The sequence below is a fragment of the Aulostomus chinensis genome, chromosome 4 (assembly GCF_037954235.1).
Source record: "Aulostomus chinensis isolate RoL2024-O1b breed Wild chromosome 4, RoL_Achi_v1.0, whole genome shotgun sequence".
Taxonomy (NCBI): domain Eukaryota; kingdom Metazoa; phylum Chordata; class Actinopteri; order Syngnathiformes; family Aulostomidae; genus Aulostomus; species Aulostomus chinensis.
The window spans coordinates 6062120-6084817 of NC_141323.1; the positions used below are offsets into that span (position 1 = coordinate 6062120).

Genomic DNA, 22698 nt, shown 5'->3' on the forward strand with positions numbered 1-22698 from the left:
CGCTGCGGGTGAATTAAAACCCACAAAATATGAATTTTTTAGAAATATACGTGCGGTTGCTTCTTCTAAAGCTGTTGTTTCACTTCTGGGATATTTCATCTGCGTCAGAGGCTCCGCCCAACTCCCACATGTTCAGACTTTCTACATCTTTATCCTTCAGACAGACAAAAACCTTTCCTCGAGTCAAGTTGGGACATGAGAACAAGCAGTGATTGAGACCTTTGTTGCATTTGTAGGAACAAAAGCATAACCCTGCTGCTCTTTTGTCCTGCTTGTGGTTCAGGATTGTCTCCTTGCTATCCTGTGTTGCTATGGTGACTGAGTGACAGCTCAGCCTTAATCCTCGTGCCTGACCACTGCTTCTGAGGTCCTCTCTCAACATTCAGTGATGAAGTCAGGACTGGCGACAGACTTATTCAGGGGGAGTGATTGCACTGCCGAGCCTTAATTCACGAGTGACATCTGAGTGGAGATTATTTTGTTGCACAAAACATGATTAATACATTGATGAGTAATCAGCACCGTCCTGCCTAAGCTGGGGAGCCTGATCGTCAAATATCCTGCAACCAGTTTTATGTATCTTAGCTGTGTTGGAGTTTTAATTACATTTTGTAATCTGTTCATGTCCGCGAGGGTCCACACAGAAGTTCAGAGCACCTCGTTTCTGCTGGAGTCTCTTCATACATTTGGAATTCTGTTCATTTCCAAACAGCGTAATATAAGCTAACCGGCCACGAAGGAGCTAACAGGCTATTGCTACACCTGCAGATGTTTCACACATGCAGATGTTGAAACATGGACAAAATATTCGCCTCATCAGTGTTTGTATCAACTTGGGGGGGCGTCCTTGGTGTATTAGAGGAAATTACAGACGACACACATCTGTACGAGGGTTTGCAGTGAGCACTGGTGTCCCGGTCACGTGCGAGGACTGAGGGTGGCCGTTCCACAGCACCAAAAAGGAGGACATTTTGCAGTATTTAGGGAAGCATAATTAATCCAACATATAGTACTTGTATATTCCCCAATACCATAGAATTTTGTCCATGACATGAAACAGTAATTCTGAGCTGCTCTGTTCATTGAAAGACAATTTGATCTATGATACATCATGGTATATACATATGAGTTAAAGAAGAGGAGAAATACTCCGGAGAAGGCAGGCAGTATTTGGCCACAGTATTTGTATTCATTCAGTACACTGGTGTCTGTTTCCAACACTGACAATTAAGAGGAACCTGTTTTACAAAGTGGAGAGTTTCACAAAGCAGAACATTTATGCTCTTAAAATGTGAAAATTGAGTTTAAATAAAAAATAAACAAATAAAAGAATGCAAAAACCCACATTCAGTTCTTAACCAGCATAAAGAACTTGTTTTATGAAAACAACAAAAGAGAGAACACAACTGTCGACCACTGAATGGCTGCATGTTAAGTGGCTCTGATTCAGTCTCCTGGGGACGCGCCTCTGTCCTCTGTGTTTGTGTGCAGCAGTCCACTGTACTCTCATAGTCCTCAGTATCCTGTTCTTCAATTGAGCCTCACCAAAGTCCACTTTCAACCTCCGCAGCAGCTCCAGGGCCATCATGGCCAGGCCCCCACTGCCCGTGGGCCTGCATCTCCTGCAGGAGCAGTACACACAAAACACAGCAAAAACACTGTCAACAGCCTGGTTTTAACAGTACACATTCACGTTATAAAGCTCATGTACAAAATCCAAATATTGACCTAGAATCAATCTGGCATTACAACTTCCTTCTGTGGAATAGAGTGGACTTCCTAAGTATAATTCACAACAGCAAACATCAGATCAAGCGGAAGCCTCTGACACAACATCATCTTCGTGGTATTTCTGATTTGTAAAATAAAACATGAGACGAGTGTAATCACCAAATAGTCGACTCTCTGCCTGCAACTCCTCGACCTTTCCTGGCTGCATCCAAGAGTCTTTTGTTTTCCAGGAACTTCTGGTCTTTGCGGGGAAAGGTGACATTGCCAAAGAATGCAGTCCTCTTTGCTGCGTTCAGCAGGAACTGAGGCTTCTTTAGACCGTTCTGGATTGGATGAGGTCTGCTTTTTCGGCATGCTAATGTTCTGTTAACGTGGTTAACAGAAGGACAAATAAGTGTCTGGTCTGAGGCTGCGCCGGACGCTGGAAAAGGCATTCAGAAACCGGACGTATGGCCACCCTACAAGGACCGCATAATCAACTGGCGTCCTGTCCAGTATGTAAGAGGAAGTTCGTACTCATTCACACACCGACTGAACCATAAGTTACGATCCTGCAACAAAGTCCCCACAGAAATGCAAGAAGCTGCTCAACAGTTGTTCTAATGTTTCATTCCTGCCGTAAGATCATCTTTTTACAAACTTTAGTCCTCAGCCGTGGACGTATGGAGACACACCGCTGCTGCAAACACAGCTCCGTCTGTGCGGGTTTAGCTGCCAGCCACAGGCAACGCTATCACCGCCTCTTGCCGGAAAACAAACTCACTTGGTCTTTGCAAACAGCGCTAATGTAGGTGTTTGTCTGACGCTGAGCAGGAGTGAGATCTGATCACAGGGTCACGGGAGATGTCAGGTGTGAACTCGCGTACTTAAAAGTTGTCCCCTGACGATTGGGCTCAGGCTGAAGGCCTGAGTGGGCGCCAGTAGCTGGAGGCCTGATGTATGCACTGGATTCCCCGTCCTGTTAACAGCAGGAGATCTCGCACTGTTACATTGGTGTTGTTTTGCAACACGTTAAATAAAAGGAGACCCCCAACCTTTTGCATCTCTTCTCAATGCTAATTCTGGTTTTGAACATGAACCAAAAATGAATAGAATGCGTCTCAACCACGCAGGGTTTCAGTCAGCCTGAGGAAGACTCCTGTGCGGTGGGAATGCATTGTTTTTGTGTGCACTGAAGATGTGTTTTGCTTGCTAAGCTTTTGAAACATTAACATCTGAATTAGTACTTTTCTAAAGCATCAAGGAAGCTCCCATTTCTGCTCATTGCACGTTGCCGGTGTAGCTTCCCTTCCCCCATAATGTGGACCGAGATTCCTCCATCAGAAGGATTCCAGCTGCCCAACCACTGCATCCTACCTTTACCATCTTGCGATGAATGTTCATTTGCAACTATGTTCTACCTCCAGTTTATGACTCCATACCAAAGCTGTGACTGTGACACCACCAGGGCCATCCAGGTGGTGCTGTGGTCTTTGCCTGCCAACAGGCTGCTTCGGTAACCATGACACCCTGGGTTTTGGTCCAGTCCTCTGGTTTTTGGTCTGATCCTCTCTCGAGCTTCTTGGTTAAACTCTTCGTCAAGTTAAATGATACGGTCGATGACTCCTCTTGTGATGCATTTGGTAATTTGGCGACGTACAACTGGGGGAAGGCACAAAAAAAAAAGGGGGTTTGATTCTTTAAAAAGAATGACATCATCAGGGTTACTTTCTGTTGTGAGGATTGATTCCATAAATACAGGCTCTCATACACAGCAGCTGTAAGCATCATCTCATCGGTGGTCAAACACAGCCTCTTCCATCAGACCATGTCATTGTGCTAAATTAGCTCCGACAGGTGCAGTAGTGTTCAAAGTCTGGCTCTCCTCACTGGCGCTGAGGAGCAAAGGCAGGAATTGAAACCCAGTTAAAAAGCTGTACGATGAGTTGTGGCTCATTAGTATTCATTGGAAATGTGGACAAATCACATTTGTGGAGCGTAAGCCTGATAAAACACGATCCACAGACCAAGACATCAGCTGACACCCACACAGGAAAGGGGAGATTTGCGTGGTGTGCATCTGGACATCAGTGTCATATGGAGGCACCCTTCAGCTCCGTCAGTTAGGCCTTTGGCAGAGAGCTGTCCCTCTCTGGATGTGGATGATGCTAATGCTGATGTCCGACATATTACAGGAGGAAAAAAATGTTTGGTTGCCGTGAGCGACCACATCTTTTAAGAGAGATCTGGATTATGGGATTCGCTCTTCTGCATCTTTAACTTTCCAAGTTCATTTAGCGCTCCAGTGGGGTATAATAGCTGTCTACTTTACAGCTCTGTTGGATTAATGTGAAGGAAACAGGAAATAATGAGAGAGAAAAAAGTCTGCAGCGTTCTCATGTTATAAGTGGTTGAGTTTCAGTCAGTGGGTTTATGTGCCCTGAACCATAGTTAATGCTCATTGTTCTAAACGTGTACATGAGCAGGGAATCCACCAAGTATGTCTGCCTCCAGAACAGTAGGGGGCAGTCTGCTCTCTTAGCTGCATCCACACAGAACATTCCCATCCATCCATCGGGTCACCAGTCCATGGCAGGGCCAACACATAGAGACAGACAACCATTGGCTCTCCCAGCCACGCCTACGGTCAATTTAGAGTCTGGATTAACCTGGTCCCTCTTGATGTCTTTGGACTGTGGAGGAAGCTGGAGTACCAGAGAGAACCCAGCAGGAACAGGGAGAACATGGAGACTCACCCAGAAAGACCCCGTGCTGCAGCCGGCGCTCCAACCTGGAAGGGTACCTGGACATGGTCTCTGGGGGAAGTGAGGATTGAACCAGCAACCCTTTAGTTCCTCAATAGCTACGCTGCCTCTGAGCCATGCCACCCCCACACAGAACAAGAATATTTAAAATGTAAAATCGATGCAAGGAGGTGAATTAACAGCAGCAGCAGCGGTGCACCCGTCCCCTCCTGGAGGAGCCCATGTTCCTGTTCTTGAGGGGTGAATAAACACCTGCAGTCACGCAAATGACGTAAGGTGAAAATTTAGGGATTTCAGTTTAAGATTTGAAATAGAATGAACAGTTCTTTTATGGATAGTTGCACTCGCCGTGATGATGCGACCACCTGCCACAGGATGTATGGAACGTGCAGCTTGGAGTTGACCGCGTTGCACGAGCTGGTGTCATTTGACTCTTGGTTGTATTTTCTAGCTATGTCAGTCCCACTTTAGCTTTCATTGGCTCAACAGTTTGGTCTGTAGGAGAGATATCGGATTTAATTTTGTCCGTGTAGCTAATCGGTGAAGTCTCAAGCAACTTCTTGGCGGTCCAGAACTTTTATGACATCACAACAGGCTGCAAAGCTCCAGGCTGCACCAGACAAACCCCTGTGTTGTGGCTGCTATTGGTATCGTAGACGCGGGGCAGGACACGGCCTTACGCACGACCTCTGTGTTGAACAGTGCAAGTGCTCATCTGGACTACGAGCCATTAGCATTGGGTAGCGGATGCCTTTTTCAAATATTCACTTCCACCTGCTTGTATGATCAGTTGATATTGTAAAATCCTTGGGAGGGAGTCTGAATGGCATGTAAGGAAAGTTGCATTTGTAATATTAATGGGCTAAAACGGCTGTTTTGAATTTAAAAGTCATTCTGTAAAATTCTTGCAGTATCTTAGGTGGTGCATTTAGAATATAATGGTTGTGCTAATCCACTCTTTGCTGCTCTATATTTGTCCATGTAGATAATCCTTTTTTGCATATGAGCTTTTGCCTCAGCTGCTGAAAATAGTCCCCACATCCCCCTCTCCCCACTTCCATTGAACATGGATAGCGTAAGAATTGTGCCGCGTCTCAGTGCGCAGTCAAGTGTGTGAGTCACGGTAGCCCGTGGATCAATCTGGCACAGCTTTGGGTTAGAGGATTTGTCTGTAAAAGCCACTCTTACTCTTTGATAACCTCGTGTGTTCATCGAAAATTCTCCTTCTGCTCAGTCAGTCGCAGCCCAGGACCTGAACGCTGCATGAGGCCCGTCTCCGCTGCAACGCTGCTGATTCGTGACAATTACGCGTAAGCACTCGACTGATTTTGTCAGCCAATGCAGCAATAATGCAACAATGACTATAGTGTCGAGTGAGAAGTCCCATCCTCAAAACACTGTTGTTTGCGCGTGTGTGTGCAGATGTATTAATTGCTTCCTGGAATTATTTGTTGATATGAATCTTTGACCTACATAATGGGCCACAGCACCAGGAGCACAGGCCACTTAAAAACCTCATACATCTTAACTCAGTGTAGAATTAACATCTTTCCAATTATGCTTAATCAGCTCTAACCAATAAATTAATCTGAATGTGAAAAGCTCAGAGAATGAAGTCTATTGTACAGTTATTATTATTGCTGAGAAGTGTGTAAAAATACAGCAATCCATTAATTGACATGAGCAAATGTGTTGTGAAGGAGCAGTCGCTGGAGCCTCAGGGATTATCTCCATTTCTGATGGAAAAGCTACTGCTACAGACTGAAGAGCGTCATTCATGTTTATGCTGTTCTGAGTTGCAATGGAAACCTTACACCAATATGTGTAATATTAATATGAATCTGATATGAATATAATAGTAATCTGAATATGATTACATTTTTCTTTTGACGCCACCTTTACTTCTTAGTTTTTACTGATTGATTTTTATTCTTCCTCTGGTGGTTCCTCAGTTCCAGTGTCACAGTTGAACCTTTGCCAGGTACGGAGCTCTTTGTGCTGTATTTTCTTCCTATGAAAACTGCTTTGCAAATAAATTCTGATTAACTGGTTGATATCATTGCCAAAAATGAACAAAGCTCAAAGACACATTGGCCCTAAAGGTTCAATCTGAAGATATTCCTAAGAAGTTTCACACTCCGAAACAGAAGACTTCAGCATATTTCTTCAGTAGAAAGTTGAAGTGTCCTCCCTTTGTCTGAGAAGGCAATGCTAACGTCTTTAGCGCTTCAGTAGCTCCTTTAAGCAGCCCATTCAAAGCGGGAGTATTGTGCCATTGTTAAGCCTTTTGAAGACAAAATGGGGGACAGAATGTTCTGCTGTTAAACTGGCAGCAGAGGTAGAGTTGACATCCAAAGGTTCGGCGTGACATCGACCAGTTACGTGTCCAAGCTCCGATTATGGAACGCAGGCCTCTTATCAAAAACCACAAACCAGCTTTGTCTGGTTCAGTGTAACCAAGCATCGTGGCATCATGGGTGCCGCCATTTTCCTTGCAGAGCGGTTCTGAACCCCTCATCACTTGTTTGGGAATGAAGTGGTTTTGAATGAGCAGATGGACCGCTGCTGGCTTGTTCATGGGCTTACAGTAAGGCCCAATGTTGTTTACTGAGGCATTTTGAACATAATAGTTTCAGAAGATATGATTTCTGTTTTGACTTGACTTAACGGCATGAGGGGGGAGTCACTTAGAATGTTTGGGAGTGAATTAAAGAGGTGCAGCCTCCATCTTCTCTCCAGACAGCCATGGTGCACGCACAAGCCAACACACAGGCTCCACATTTGGGCGACATACTTTGCTGCTGGTTTCCAGGAGCTGGGGGCTGCAGGCTCCTGACAACGGGCTCTGCTGTCAGCACCTTGATGCTATTTTTAGACGGGTTGAGTGGACCTTAGAACTGCCCTGGGGCTGAAGCAGGTTCAGCATGTTCAGGGTGTCTTCACGTTACCCTGACAACCACCAGTAGGATGCGTGGTATCATGACGGTGGTTATCAAGTGGTTGCATTACCCCAGGTTTTCTCCACCTGTCTGCTATGAGACGTAGAGAGCTGCCTATTTATGATTCATATATAAATCCATAATCCAGGCCGAGTGGTGCTACACCAGAGCAGGAAGGGGAGCTTCATTAGACGAGGATAATGCAGAAATTAGCACCATGAAGTTATTCACATCTGAATATCACTGTCTCAGTCCTTAAAGGGGAACTTTGTGTTTTGGTTGTTGTTTTGACCCTGAGTTTTCCTATTTTTTTAGTCGAAGCGAGTGACAACGGCTCCAGTATGCAGCAAGAGCACAGCACTGCGAGGAAAAGATGTGATGGCAAGCGAATACTCAGTCTTTTGCATTTGTCTTGTATTTTAAAAGGAATTCAGTGTCATGAGTGTGCATGTTGAAATTACTGCTGTGGAGTGATGCGGCTCATTGTAACCTCCGGGACGGCGCAACCCGCCAGCCATTACTTGTCTGACCACAAACAGCCGTTTTCGGCCATTTTATCACTCCTGGCTTCATTTCGTGCAAGCATTGCCCAGAACAACTATTCCAGTGCTCGTTTATGCTGTGAGTTGTGGGTCAGTTGTCTTGTCCCCATGAAACATTGAAAACAGGAAACTTCATAAACTAGAAACAGCGAGTCTCTGTTGGGCAACATGCAGACGATGAGTTCCAGCTGGATGTGAATGGAAAGTGAACACAACACTCAAACTTTTCCTCTAGAGGCTGTTTGCTCAAATTCATTTTTTAAATCAAGAGTTTTGAACAATTATCAACGTGTAGCGTGGTGCCCTGCCTGGGGACAGTGAGAGTCCTCAACCGTCCGTAATGGTGAACAGCAGTTCAGTCCTGATACGGGGGATGTGGGGCAGAGGCAGGCTGGCTCACGGCAGCTGTGTATCCGTAGCTTCACCCTGCAGCTCCTGTCCAGATCCGGTTCTGACCCAGAAACAGTGCAATTCTCTGTGTTCAGCGTCGTTGTGTCTTTAATTCAAACTGTGCATTCATCTCTTCATCCCTCCTTCCACTCGAGACTTGACATTTTCTTCTTTGCTAAGTGTTGTAGAAGTCTGGCTATGATGTATACAAGGAAGACAAATCCCCGGAGCAATATGGATGCAGTCGAGTCAAGCTGATGAAAAGACTGTAGTCTTTATGTGTACAGACGCTTCCTTTATTGATTCTCTTTAAAGATTTGACAGTCACTGTAAATGTCTCCACGCGTGCTGTGATGTCCCTGCTGCAAATATCATGGGACACTGCAGCAGCAAAACTAAACTGTCTAGAAGCTTGACAGCACAGAGAAACCTCTCCTGCAGGATTCAGAATTAAGCGTTCAGCTCCTGACATATTTTTATAGAAAGACAAGCACAATATAAGGTGTTGAGAGAACAGTTTCAAGGTTCCCCAGCTTGCTGAATCAGCAGTGTGCTCCTAGCACTACCAGCACCTTCCTCACCTCGCAGCACCACGACGGTCACACACAAGCAACCCCGCTGTTCGCCTCGCAGGAGTGCGGTGAACATGACGTTCTCTCCCACTGACACTCGCACGCGTGTGCAGACACATGCTCTAAAACACCGTCTGCTTCACTTTTTCACCTTCAAGCCTCAGAAAACAGAAAATACAAACAACTGGGAAAAGGCTGAGAGAAGGCACTGATCAGCTACAGTCACGCCGCAGACAAGAAACACGTGCGCTTGATTTAGGGACAAAATTCATTTGGCGTTGTGCATTGTTCAACTAATTTGATGGACGGGCCACGCCCTAAAGGCCCTTCCATCACAGCTTCTAGATCATGCACACCCTAAGCACTTTAAATGTCTTCCTGCACAGCTTCTCACGAGCAGTCAAGTAAAAGTGTCACTAAGGTATTCCTCATTTTGCTGAGGACATCCTGGGAGGCCCTCAAGGACCCCTGCAGGGCCCCAAACCCCACTGTGAGAACCCCTGCCATATAACATGCAAAGCCAAAAACTTGGCAGAGAACTTATTTTCAGCATGGGGCGGACATAACTTGCCAGATGATTGAAGTTAGTTTCCTGCTATTTGCACAGAGCCATGGGTAATTGGAAACTGAAAGTCCCATCTCATGGTTGACTGCAGCAGCACTCCACAGACTTCAAAGCAGCGCCACACTGCACCTCACCAGCTCCCCTCGCCCAAAACTCTCCCTCCTCGCCTGCTATCTGGGGCAGACAACACCCCCACCGGCTGCACTTCCCAACGCTGCATTCTATGATCAACTGATACGCTAGCCATGGCCGTGGGTCAGGGAAGAACCTAGAACGAGCCTTATTTATGTCATTAACATCAGCTACTCGTGAAATGTTGCATAGCTGCTCTCCCCGCGAGCGAGCCGAGCTGCTGCGTCAGCCCATGGCGCCGTCTTGAAATGTGTGAAAACACCAAAGTGAAACAACACACATCATCTGTCCTAACTTTTGTTTTTTGTTGTGGAGCGTGTGTGTGGGTGTGTTGGATGAGAGTTCACAGTCTGCGCAACAACAGCAAACAAAGCTGTAAAATTGGCTCTAGGACAGTCTGGTGGACGCGGTCACGTGAGGATAAGACGGAGTCCGTCTTGCAGCGATGACCAATTAATAACCTCATAAGACGGAAAACATCAGCCTTCGCCTTTTTAGATTAAACAAAGGCCGACTTAATGACTGCTAATATTTCATGACATTGTTTTAATGAGGACATCGAGGACCGGGGATGACGACGCTCACCCCCCTGCTCACCCTGCTTGTTAACGCCAGTCTCCTCCATCTGCTCCTTAGAGCTTGATATTTCCTGTCTGCCGGTGGAACCTTTTACCTGGCCGCAGCGCCAGGTCTGTGAATTACGAGCAGCCAGACTGTCTGAAAATGTGTGCCATTATCTCTGTTCAGTCAGATCACCATGGCTAAAAAAAGATCTGCAAATATGTCTAGGAGAGACATTAGCGAGGCAGTGGCAGGCTCCCAGAATGGAGGGCGAAACAAGAAGTAACGAGCTCGGTCGTCACTTCCCAGATGCAGCCAAAACACTTTTTGGATTTAATGTGGTTTTATGTTCTAATTCCATTTCTGGAAATCTAGAAAACAAACTAGCACTGGGAGGGTTATTGACCACAACTCTGAACACAAATTAATCATTTTTTTTCCTCCTGGGGTTTAAACGTAGGTGTTTAACACAATCAAGGCTCAAGATGGCGTCGCTCGGTGACAGCAGGTTTGACCCCTCAACAATAACCCAGCGAGAGACATCGACTCTAAACACATCTCACCCTCAGATGAGCCAGCGCACCTGCGCAGTCAGCTGATGTTGGCCAACAGTAAAGTACTACAGAGAAGCGATGGAACAGAAACCACTCAGCTGTTTGTGTCACCAAACACCGCAGCCTACATCTGATGCCGTTTCTGTCACTATTATCATAACTCACTCTTCCTCTTCCATTCAGGGAGCCTCCCCGGGAACTGTTTGGCGTAGATGTAACAATACACATTTGCCTTCATTAAGTATTTGCTGATCTAGTAATATCCAAGTCATATATCAATGGAAGCCAGTTTAGGGTGCCTAGAGGGGCACGGGGGAGTCAGAGGTCGATACAGTGGATGGAAGCAATCTGAGGAGGTGTGGGTGAGAGCAGAGAGCAGCTAACCCAAGAACGCCAACGTGTCACTTCCAATGGAAATCAAACACCGGTGACAGACTATTTTCCTCCTCATGGAATGACAATGAGGGAGACGAGACGAGGACAGTGCAGCCTGATCGTGAGCAGGTTCGCAACAATGTCAGTTTTCATTGCAGTGACGGGGGAGGTTCTGTTTGTAAGTGCCTCCTACTGTTGTCACCTTTCCTCTCTGCGTGGCGGTGGACGGTGTGTGACCGGAGACCAGATCTGCCTGTGTGGAGGTGCAGTTCCAGTGTCTTCTACTGTGGTCCATGTTGTCTCTGGGGCACTCAGGAGGTTCTGATCCCAGGGTGCGTCCTGGTTGTTGCATTAGCACCGGTCAGTTGGGGCACCTCCTTGGGGGAATGGTCACCGGGGGAATCAGGTGATCCTGCTTGCCATCAGGGAAAAGATGTAGCCAGCCAATCCCCGGGTGATGGACTGTACTATTACTAGCTTAGCTTAGTTCAGCCGTTGGTATCATCCAGGTATTAGTGACACTGCCAGGTTTGTCTCTTGATTTTATCCATCATAATGCTACTTATATGGATAAATGGTAAAAGATCATTTGAGAAATCTTTACAAAGAATTCAAGCAAACTAGCAACATGATTTATGTCGCACCTGTTGTGTCTTTCCTCAAGAGCACAAGCAAATAACTTGCCTGTTAGCTGCACTGTCTTATTGAACAGATTTGTAGTTATTCCTCCCTTTTAAATTCACCTTGGATAAGAGCATCTGCAAAGTAAGTGAATGTAATGTAACTGTAGATATGTCTGTTGCCGTTGCTGCAGAGGGTGATGAGTCTGCACTGCATTTCCCTCCCGTGAAGTCCTTGCTAACCGCTAATCCGGTTAGTTACATCACAGAGCTTCTGTATCCACCAGCTCTGAAATCCTCAAGTCATTTTCCCTGACTGAAAAAAGAAGAAAGCGAAGAGGGAAAGCTTAGCTTACTCTGACCAACTGCCACATACAATTTCACAGTGCACCACCATCCCTCCAGTTTACTGTAATTAGCTCAAAGTTGGCCACCTAAAGAACTCCTCTCATCTCTCCCAGCACTGTGTGATGCAGTATGTGCTGCAGAGAAAGTACGTTTCGGTTCACTTGTGGTTCTGATGCCTTCAGACTGAGTATGAAGCAAATGTTGAGTTGATCTGAATGCAGAATTTCACTCGTCACTTTGAGCCTGACCATGAATTCGCTCACACTGGCGCCGCTTCTCTGTAGGTCCCTCATTTGTCATCTACTGGTCGACCATCTTTTACTCCCATTGGTTCTAACGTTTTTTTTTACCCCGGAATGCAGAAAGACTCAGCTACGCATGTTCAGCATGCAGCGTAAGTGCATCGTCCGGTCTTATGCACGCCCTCTGCATTCAGCCGCTTGCTCACTAATCTGCAAACACTTTTAAGATAAGAACACCAGCAACCACGCAGGCTTCACTCGTCGCCCAGCGCCAGCAAGAACGTTCAGCTGCCTGGACGTTCTATGGTTTCTTTAGCACAAATCAAAGTGTGTGGATTGCTGAGCGCATGGCTGGATAAAGAAACTGTGGATTATACCACATGATGCTCGTGATAGTTTCGGTCACATGACTCCTGAGCAGTTTTGCTGTTGTTAGCCATCAGTCTCCGTTAGCTTCAAGCTAAATATACGTCTCTGGCTCTTTCTGCATTCTGGAGTCACAAATGATGCATGAGGGGGAAAAAGTTCACTGTGAGCTCAAGACACTTATTTGCAACTGAGGTACAAAATACTTTTTGAGGTGTCAAAGTATGAACAAGTTTGCATGAAATCCGTCTCAGCTCAGCGTAGAATGTTTCGGTCGCTAAAGACAGCCGCTCTGGTCCCTGATCATATCTACAGAGAAGAGCAGTTTTCTCCAGGCTCCTGTTTGGTCCCACTGGATTTATTCAGACTTCCACACACCACAGGGGCTTTGACACGCTTCTCTCATGTTCTTTGTACAAGCAAGTACAAGTACATGCACTGCATACACACACCACAAGATGTCCAAATCCTATTACAGTACTTCTGTGTTGGTATAGGTATTGTCCACTCACCCTCCCCAGCCGGCGAGCAAACAGGTTAACATTTCCTCCAGCTGAGGTGCCAACATTCCATAAGTCTTTATATGTCACACTGTGATCACGTGACCTCATCATGGGTGTCGTACGTGGAATGTGAGCTCGGAGTGAAGCACACACACCATGCAAACACTTCTGAACATGGCCAATAGTGGAATGGCTCTTCCCCTTCATTTGAAGAGCTGCAGATTGTATGGAAGAAAAAAAACACGATTAAATCTTCCATTTCTGTCTCTGTAGTATCTGATTATTTAACTGTGTATTACACGAGATTATGTAAGATTCAAGTCAACATATTTGCTATAACTATTTTCCTTCTGTAAACTCTGTTTATTCACCCAATGGAATTACAGCCTGGCTCACCAGACGCCATGTCAAAGATTCACCAATCACCAGCTTCATGAAGCCTTTCACATGTTGTGTTCTTTCCCCCTCATGCATCGGGATGTTTTTGTTTCTTTTCCTGGATTATTTTACATCCTGCGGGGTCAATGACCTGATGCGTCTTAATTCGGGAAAACGCGGTGTCTAGTTTTGTATTGTATTTGGCCAAAACACCATAGTTTTTTTTTTGCTGTTGTTTTTTTTTTTTTTTTTTAGCATTTTCAGTCCATCCATGTTCCCCCTCTCCTCCTGTTGAGGGTGGGGGGGGTGGAGCCTATCCCAGCAACCTTCCCCCTGGACAGGTCACCAGTCCATGGCAGGGCCAACACATAGAGGCAGACAACCATTGGCTCTCCCAGCCACGCCTACGGTCAATTTAGAGTCTGGATTAACCTGGTCCCCTCTTGATGTCTGTGGACTGTGGAGGAAGCTGGAGTACCAGAGAGAACCCAGCAGGAACAGGGAGAACATGGAGACTCACCCAGAAAGACCCCGTGCTGCAGCCGGGGCTCCACCCACAACCTTCTTGCTGGGGGGCCACAGTGAGGACCACTGCTCCACCCACAACCTTCTTGCTGGGGGCCACAGTGAGGACCACTGCTCCACTGTGCCGCTCCATTTTTGATCATTTATTTGTATTTCAGCCCGAACCACCATCTTTCCATAAAGCGACACATAACTTACAAACACGTTTCTTTCCCTGCTAAGCTAAAAACAAACTCAAGCGAGTTTGTTCATGTGAGTGTGCAGCTGCTTGCTCTCACACAGCGCATAGCAAAGTGTGTGTGTGTGTGTGTGTGTGTGTGTGTGAGACTGAGAATACGTCTGGATAAATACGACATGGAGTTTATTAACGGACGCATCCTGGAATTTTCACTGCTGTTAGCAACAGTCGCTGCTAGCTGCAAGTTGAATATATGTGTGTGGCTGAGTCTCTCTGCATTTATCCTGTTTCTGAGTACCTGAGAAGAAGAATTCCAACCAAACTTTTACACCAAACCTGAACTGAACCACTGATTTGTCTGAACTATTAAAATGTTGCATCTCTTGTCAAGCAAGTTTTTTGCAGGTCTTAATAGCAGAGAATTGCTCAGCTGATTTGAGCGATGTGCAGTCAAGCAGCCCCCTGCTGGCCTCCATCTCATTATCAGACAGGGACACAGACGTGCCTGCGTGGAGGCCAAAACCCCTGTGTGCTAACGTCTGTTGCCAGCATGTGCCGTTTAATTCCAGCGCCACGCCGCCGTCTCGCCTGACTCTTACTGCATCACCTATTTGTTGCTTCAGATGTTTTCAGAATCCTGCTTTAGTTTATTGTTTAGTTGCAAAATTAGACTGTTTGTTAGTTGCCCAACACGCTGGAAACGATTGAGCTGAACACAAAGTGACGTCACTGCGCAGCGGCGACGGTATGATGCTTTGAATGGCAAACTTGAAATGCGTAGACGTGACACACGGTTGTTATTTCAAAGTGGTGAGCTGTTTGTCTCTCAGGATCATGTAGGTTAGGAAAACATCACGGAGCAGATAGACAGGAGTGAACACAGATGTTCAGGCATCACAAGAGCCAGCCGCCGTGTTCCCGCCTCAGAAACCTGCTGCCTGTGGAGACAATGCGTGCAGCTTTAGTGCTGTGTGGACTCAGGGTTTGACAAGTTGACTCCTCAGCACTTGCTGCTTATCTGCTCGGCACATGTGGGCAGCAGGGCCACTCCAGCGTCTGAGGAACCAAGGTCATCTCTCTCTCCCTCCCTCTCTCTCCTCTCTCTGCTGCTCTGGCTCATGAGGATAGGAGCCCCGTCCTCTCCTCAAGCTGCTGGATGCTGAGAGAAAAGCCTGCTTTCTCCTCACCTCACTTAAACCCAGCGTGTGCTGTGTTTCCATAGAGACGAAACAAAACACTTTAGCGCTGCCAGTTAAGCTTCACATTCACATTCACATATTAATTAAGTCCACACATAACACCCTGGCCCCCCTCCTGCATGCTGGTCATCAATACTCCCTGTGTATCCCCGAATAAGAAAGACATCCATACTACATGGGGGGTTTAGGTTGAGTTCAGCACATTTTTCAGGAAGATATATTGATGGTTCTAGCAGAACATTAAAGCGTTAGAACAGAAATGAATTAAATTTCCACCACTTGCCTCCTCATTAACCCCTCGCGCTGCTTTCAAGACAACTTGGAAGTCGAGGAAAAACGAGCTCTGAGCTGTGAAAATGATGTGAACTGCGTCTGAGCTCTGAAATCCGAATCACAAAACTTTTCAGAGCTCAGGTTTCTCTGACTTGGCGTCACTTCCAACCTGAGAGGTGGCGGCCTTCATGCTTTGTGTTAAGAATACAATTATACGATATTTTTGGGAAATTAATCTTGCGGGCCAAACAGATTTAGCTTACATTACCGCCACCCACTGATCTGGAGTCTGCTCTGTTTGAACACAATGATGTTGCAAGTGCAGTTTTACTTTAACTAGAACCTAGACTTAGCTAGTTTAGTTTAGGTTGCTGTGGAGACTGGAGGAGGAGTTCTGTAGAATTTAACGGTGCAACATCGGTAACAGCATCTGACATCATGACAAGCGTGAGAGCCAAGTCTTTGAGCACCGCTCATTAATAAACGGCTACATAATTGGATAAAGGAAGATACTTCACGAAGGAGAACTGAAGTGACAGAATGATGAAATAATAAAGAGAAAGATGAATGATTAATCCCAAACACTGCAGCGTCGCTCACTTCTCTTCACAACAAACAAAGAAATCTTGGGCTCGCTTGGTGATTTTAATGGAGAAGAATTTGATGTGATGTTCATTGTTTGAGCTGGCAGCACGATCGTTGGTGGTTATTCGCTTCCAAAGGAAAAGGAATACTTGAGTGTTCTCTTCCAGACAGGAATACTGCTGTGGTGGTAGTACTACTACTTTTTCATGTAAATATTAAACACTTCACCTGAGAATGTAGGTTTCCAAACCTGTTAGTTGTTTTATCAAGATCAGGGATGTCCAAAGTCAGGCCCGGGGGCCTGATTCAGTCTGCCCTGAGGGTCAGTTTGGCCAACCACATCAAAGATGAATGAATATTAGAAAAAGAACTTCCTTTTTTTAAGTAAAATCCTCTTTAAATATGTAGGATCCCTAATTTCCTATGATTTTTTCATCCCTAGAGGCGTGAATAAAGAACGACATGAAATGATTTGTGGCTTATGACAGCCTTATTATCTTACATGATATTCCATAGCACAAGTCAAATACAAGTGTTTTATGTGTGGCTGACAGTGATGTGACAGGCTCGTCATATTTGATGGTAACTGTCTACATAAAACATGACAAATGCTAATACAGGCTAATCATTTCTGAGTTGAGCACCAAGTTCCATCCGTCACATCATCAGATCTTCTCCTCTGCGGCGGAGACCGAGGTGCGTTTCTCTGCCCTCGTCTCCTCAATCAATCAGTCGATAAATCCAGCTTTATTTATAGCAGCTCCTGACCAAATAAATTACAATCCTAAGTGTTTCACAAGTGATTGATTAAACTCAGGATGCTGAAAATGGGTCGAGAGACTAATGCACCGAGTTAATTGAAAAGGTCGACAATAAAAGATGGCTGGTAATAAATAGTAATAAAAGATAATACGTGCTGCAAGAAAAACTCAGAAGAAAGAACTGGAAAACAATGAGGAAATAGATTCTAGTGAGACAATGAAATACGTTATAATGACAGGGAATTGTCGCAGAGGGGAGAGCAAAACAAACGACTATGAATGAAAAACTGAAAGAATTCTACAACATGACGTAAAAACCAGACTACTTTGATGGGATTTGAGTTGCATTTAAGAATGTCCAGTTCCTCTTCAGGCTCAGGGTCTAGACCGGGTCTTTACAGCAGCAAAACCAGAGCAGGGCTTCCTGGTCCACAACCAAAAACACGTCTGGTGCGAGGCCACATGGTGCTGTACAAACTAATCACATCATTCTTAAATCAGCGTGAAAACTAACGGCATCCAGGGTGAAAACTTCAGGAAAGGCGTAATGTGTGCTCTCCTCCTGGTCTTAGTCAGCACTCCTGCAGCAGAATTTTTGAATTAATCGAGCCTTCACAATTTAAGAAGTAATTACTTTCACCAGCCTCCACTCTCATCCTGCCGCAGCTCCTCTCCTCATTCCTATTAGCTCCAGCCGGCCGCCTTTTAAGATAAAATCACAGAATATTCCAGATGTCCTTCAGTGACATGATAAGCAGCAGAAATGTAGACACTTCGGGCCGTCAGTTTCAGGATAGATGAATGCCAAAAGCAAGAGCATCCTCTCAGTCGCCGCGTCCCCGTGTGCTCGAGTCCTTGTAAGTCATGGCTGCTGGACCCTCAAACTTCTTCAAGGACTCTTGTTTAAACGAGTTAAGTTCAGTGTAAAGCTCAGACGTGGAACTGCATGCATGCTGAGGTTTAACTTGCATGGCTGTGACATCACATTGTGTACCGACGCTCCTGGGATTGACACGCTGGATCCTTTCACACTTGTGTGGTCCAGACCTGCAGACGTCTCACGCTCCAAACTGGCGAGGTTTCATGTCAGCATGCAGAACTTCCATGTTTGTGCGTCACATCTACACGAGGTGTTGCAAAGTTTGGTTCTGACTCGTGTGATTTGCTGCAAATGCAACAAGCACATTTTCAAAGAGTTTCTTCTGAGACTCATCTGGAGTGACGAAGGACCCTGGATTGGTTCTGCATGGCAGGTTTTTTTTGGACTCTCTAACTGCTTCCCACTTCTGGCCATAAAACGTCTGTGAATGTCATCAGTGTCGACGCATCCAGCGTTCACCGACCAGCGAGTCCAGTTAAAGGGACACAACGACTCTGGGACATCCACATCATCCATCCTTTTCAGAGGCAGACACGCAGAAGGAGACCTGTCGCTCCTCTCCTCAGCTTTAAACAGCTGACTGCTAGTTAGCGTAGCAGCAATGGTTACTGTTGATGTGCCAGTAGAGAATGATGTCTCACAATTCATCAAATACACTTTTCTCCAATAATAACAACATCTTCACATCCAAGGTGAAGCCTCTCGCCCAATGTCAGCTGGGATAGGCTCCAGCCCCCCCGCGACCCTGAACGGATAAGCAGTGTAGAAAATGGATGGATGGATGGATAACAACATCTTTTCAAGTTTCTTTCAGAGCGAATGTCAAGCTCAAGCCTAGTTCTCTTACTGCAGGCAAAGACAGTTTGGGAAAAATGCCTGTTTGATCCCCTTTGCCACGTCTCCCTCTGCTGCCCCGCTGCTAGCTGTCACTGCAGCTAAGCTAACTAGCAGTCAGCCGTCTGGTGGAGTTCTGGAGCTTCGCAATACACCAGAGAGGAGAGAGGAGTCTCTATCTGCTGTTGTTGCTCTGAAAATGATGCAAAATAAATGAATTTCCCATAAAGGTGATGTGTTCCTTTAAGCTTAATCAACGATGAGTCGACTCACATAAAACTTGGTGAAGACCCTTTGTTTGTTTGTTTCTTTTTGTCTTTAAGAAAGAACCAACTTAATAATGACATCAGTTACGTTTATGCGGCTCTGAAACGTCCAAAATATAGGAAACAAAACCGGAAGTGCACCATAATCACTGTAAAATAGGTCACGTGCACATAAAGCATAAGAACTTTAAATGCGCCCTGAGCGATCACAGCTCAGCCCCGGACCTTCTGAAATCCTATCACGCCTCTGTGGCGGACCACCCGCTCAAAGACAGGAGACGGCCTGTAGGGGAGAGGTCCCGGCCTCCTGCTCGTAGCTCTCTAACAGATCCTCTTCTCATGGTCTGTGAACGTGGGACGGTCATCGTGTGCACGCTGGTCCAGGATTGAACTGTAATCCTGTGCAGCGCCGCTCAGTCTTGTAGCGTGTAGTCGTTCTACAGTTGCTGCTGCACTTTTTTGTTTTAATAAGAGAGAGAGAGATTTTGTCTCGTCAGCCCTTTACTAACATAAATTCATGCAAATCTCTGATTATTACGTTAAGTCCCTCAACATGAGCAGCCAAGGATTAATACTTGATTTCTTTAAAAATAGCTTTTAACAGGAGAATCAGACAGGCAGCGTTTCACTTCTCTCTCTTTCACACACACACACACACACACACACACACACACACACACACACACACACAGGCACGCTGACAGTCTGTAACATTGGTGCCCTTCTATCTGACAGACACTGGAGTCACCGTGAGCTTCATCTCAGGCTCCAGTTGAAGCCAACATGCACAGTGCAAAAATCTCGATGGCGGTGCAGGACGCAGCGTTGAGCAAAGACAGAAGTGAGGCTGAGGAGGCGGGGGGTGGGGGGGGGGGTGGATTACCACACATCCCACATTCATGTCCAGGATTTATGTCCCGTCACAGCCACAAACATAACGTCTTCCGGACCTCAAAAGGATGAATGTAAATGTTTTAGAATAAATGTAGCAAAGGGCAGCATGTAATCACAGGAGTTGGCAAAAGGGATTCTTGAACAGAAGGCGGCGAGTGGAAGAATGGTGAAGGTCAGAGGAAAAACATCCAGGGAGAAGCTGAGAGGCGTGGAAATCCAGAGGCAGGGTTAGCGAGCACACAGGAAGAGGCTTGGAGACGGCAGGGGAGGAAAAGACAGAGATAGGCAAGCGAGTAAGCATAGAAAAATGGCTTACAGGTAGACTGACGCAGCCGGTAGTGCGATGTGGCAGGGCAGGAGTATTTGAAGGTGTCGTATAATTGAATTCGGTGCAGGTGGTGGGGCTCTGCTCTGACTAGCACATCCTTCTTGAACTCCAGTAATCACATCCACTCACGGCGAGGAGGGCAGAAGGTTAGAGGGCAGCAGGAGGTCGCTGCAGATGTACAAAAGCAGCCGCGTTTCCAGCGACGTACTGGAATGCACGTCCACTACGAGCTGACAAGTGCAACTTATCCAACTGAGGGTAATTCTTGCTCTTCTTCTTCTACTCCATTTATTCCAGCCATGTGTAATGTTGCCTGCACTGCCATCGTCTGGCAGCGTTGCAGCCTGTTGAACTTTTGCGCTGCTGTGTTGCTATTAGCTGAGGCCGTTTATTTGAGGTGCTGCTTCTGTGCGTCTCCGCTGTAAAACTGCTGACGTGGAGGTTTTAGTCCACAGTCGATCAAATGAACCTGATAGTTTCATTTGACGTCCTGAAAAAAACAACAGCAAGAAAAAAAAAAGCAAGTTCAGAAGGATTGGACTGAAATTGCTGAATACGGTCGAGAGCTGCCGTCAAGCCAGCGCTGAACTCTGGGTTTTAACATCTGATTGGCTGAACAGGTGAAAAGAGAGAGACTCCAGGTTCTGGGAGTAGCGGTGCGGTTCTATCCAGAACCATCTGAGGAACATAAACGACCGGACTGACCAATGCGTGCTCGAACGCTCCAGATAATCCTGCTGACTGTGAATGTCAAAGTGTCACTGAATACAAGTTTGGGTTTGGCTCCTGTCTTCTACATTATTGCAAACATTGATTTCTAATTCACACTCAATTTTACGAGACAGTAAAGTAATTTCAAACCTTTCACTTTAGAAATGATGATCATGTAGGAACCAAACGGAACGGGAGTGAGCTGAACCGATCAGAGCTCCCAGCTCCGAGCCTTCAAACCGAGTCACGCTCTCATTTCCATGCTCAGAGCTTCTCGATGCTGATATTAATGGCCAAGAGCTGTGAGCAGCTCTCTCTCTCCAGATTTTCCTTTCTCTATTTCCCTCTCACGAATGCTTCCTCTTCCGCCTTTGAATCATTCAAACAGCTTTCGGGGTCCAGGCTACGGCGCTGCTCGCTCAACGACTTGGCATCAGTCCTGGAAAGATTAAGAAAATCTCTTCTCAGAAAAAAAGAGGGACGCCGTCATTAAGACAGAGCCATGCTAACCAAGGCTTTAATGATGTTTGCAGTGATTGGCTGTCAGCGCCAGTCCTCCCTGAGCTTCACAGCCTTTTAAAAAGAGCATCATAGTATATTAGCAGTGTGTCATGCGGCTTGGCAGGCCAGGAAAACTTCTTCAGGCACCATATTGGATCATTTCCTTTTCCTCGTTGCCAGCGGAGACATGAATGCATTTTGCAGAGGCTGCTGATTTTTATCTTCTTGGATTGTAGTTCCTGACCTTCATTAATAGAATTTATTACCCTGTTAATACATTTCTGTCACCCATTGAAGCTGGTAGAACAGCTCAGAAGTGCCAGATGACCGTGATAAAGATCCCATCCTGACTCCAAGGATACTCATCATATTCAGGGGCAGGAGCTTCACTCGTCAGCACCGGGGCCCCGTGCAAGAACCAGGACCCTGGTCCATGAAAATCAGACATAAAACAAAAACACGCAGCTTTGAATCCACCAGCGGAAGAAGATCAGTGATGTCACAGACTCACATAGAAAACCTCTGGTGTTTTTATGTGAATTTGACCTGTTTGTCCAAGAAAAGATGCTGTGACGTCAGCAACAAAGTGAACGTGAACGTGTTCAATGTTTGTTAACTGCTGCATCATAGCTTCATGCAGTGAGGTCGACACTTGCTTTTTCACTTTGTGCATATAATGCAGGGTTGTCACAGTTTAGTGATGAAACACAAAGAGTGATTTAACAGTAAACTGTGGTTCTATAGTGGCCTTGTGGGACGGTGCGTGGATGCAAGCAAGTTCTGTTTGAAAATTATAAGTCAGAGCAGCCACTTTAAAACCAGTGTACTTGAAGTACAGATCTTTTTTTTTTTAGGCCGTGAACTTGATTCACGAAATCCAACTTAAAACTGTGAATTCCAACGAGTGGATTTCAGTCTGTGCTGATTGCGCTGGAGCGACTGTAACTCTGCTGGAGAGTGAACCAGCAGGGCCACCTGGGGATGTGGCGGCGTGCAATCGGAGAGAGGGAAAAGATTTTAAAAATCTCAGTGAGCCAACACGACGCACAGAAACTGGGAGGTTTTGTTGTCGGATAAGCATGCTAAAAATAAGCATTTTTTAAAAAATACGATTGGGCCACAAAGTGATGTTACCCTCAAGAAATGGAAGGATTAAAAGAGCGCTGGTGAAACCTGCTGGGCAGGGCAGCAGCCACTTCAA

The 22698-nt window shown here is 45.9% G+C and overlaps 1 protein-coding gene and 1 long non-coding RNA gene across 4 annotated transcripts in view; one reads left to right on the forward strand and one right to left on the reverse strand.

The window, feature by feature from the left end:
• Positions 1-22698, forward strand: part of tmem178bb (transmembrane protein 178Bb) — a 111231-nt gene that overhangs the window by 68359 nt on the left and 20174 nt on the right. The gene's annotated exons all lie outside the window — the stretch shown is intronic.
• LOC147262426 (uncharacterized) lies at positions 1247-21209 on the reverse strand. 2 transcript variants are annotated; one of them, XR_015112557.1, is made up of 4 exons: positions 21147-21209; positions 20274-20775; positions 3153-3372; positions 1247-1622 (listed from the first exon to the last, which is right to left on the reverse strand). It is a non-coding gene; the product is annotated as an uncharacterized LOC147262426 (long non-coding RNA). The 2 variants fall into 2 exon arrangements; XR_015112556.1 differs by lacking the exons at positions 20274-20775; positions 21147-21209 and adding an exon at positions 4467-4756.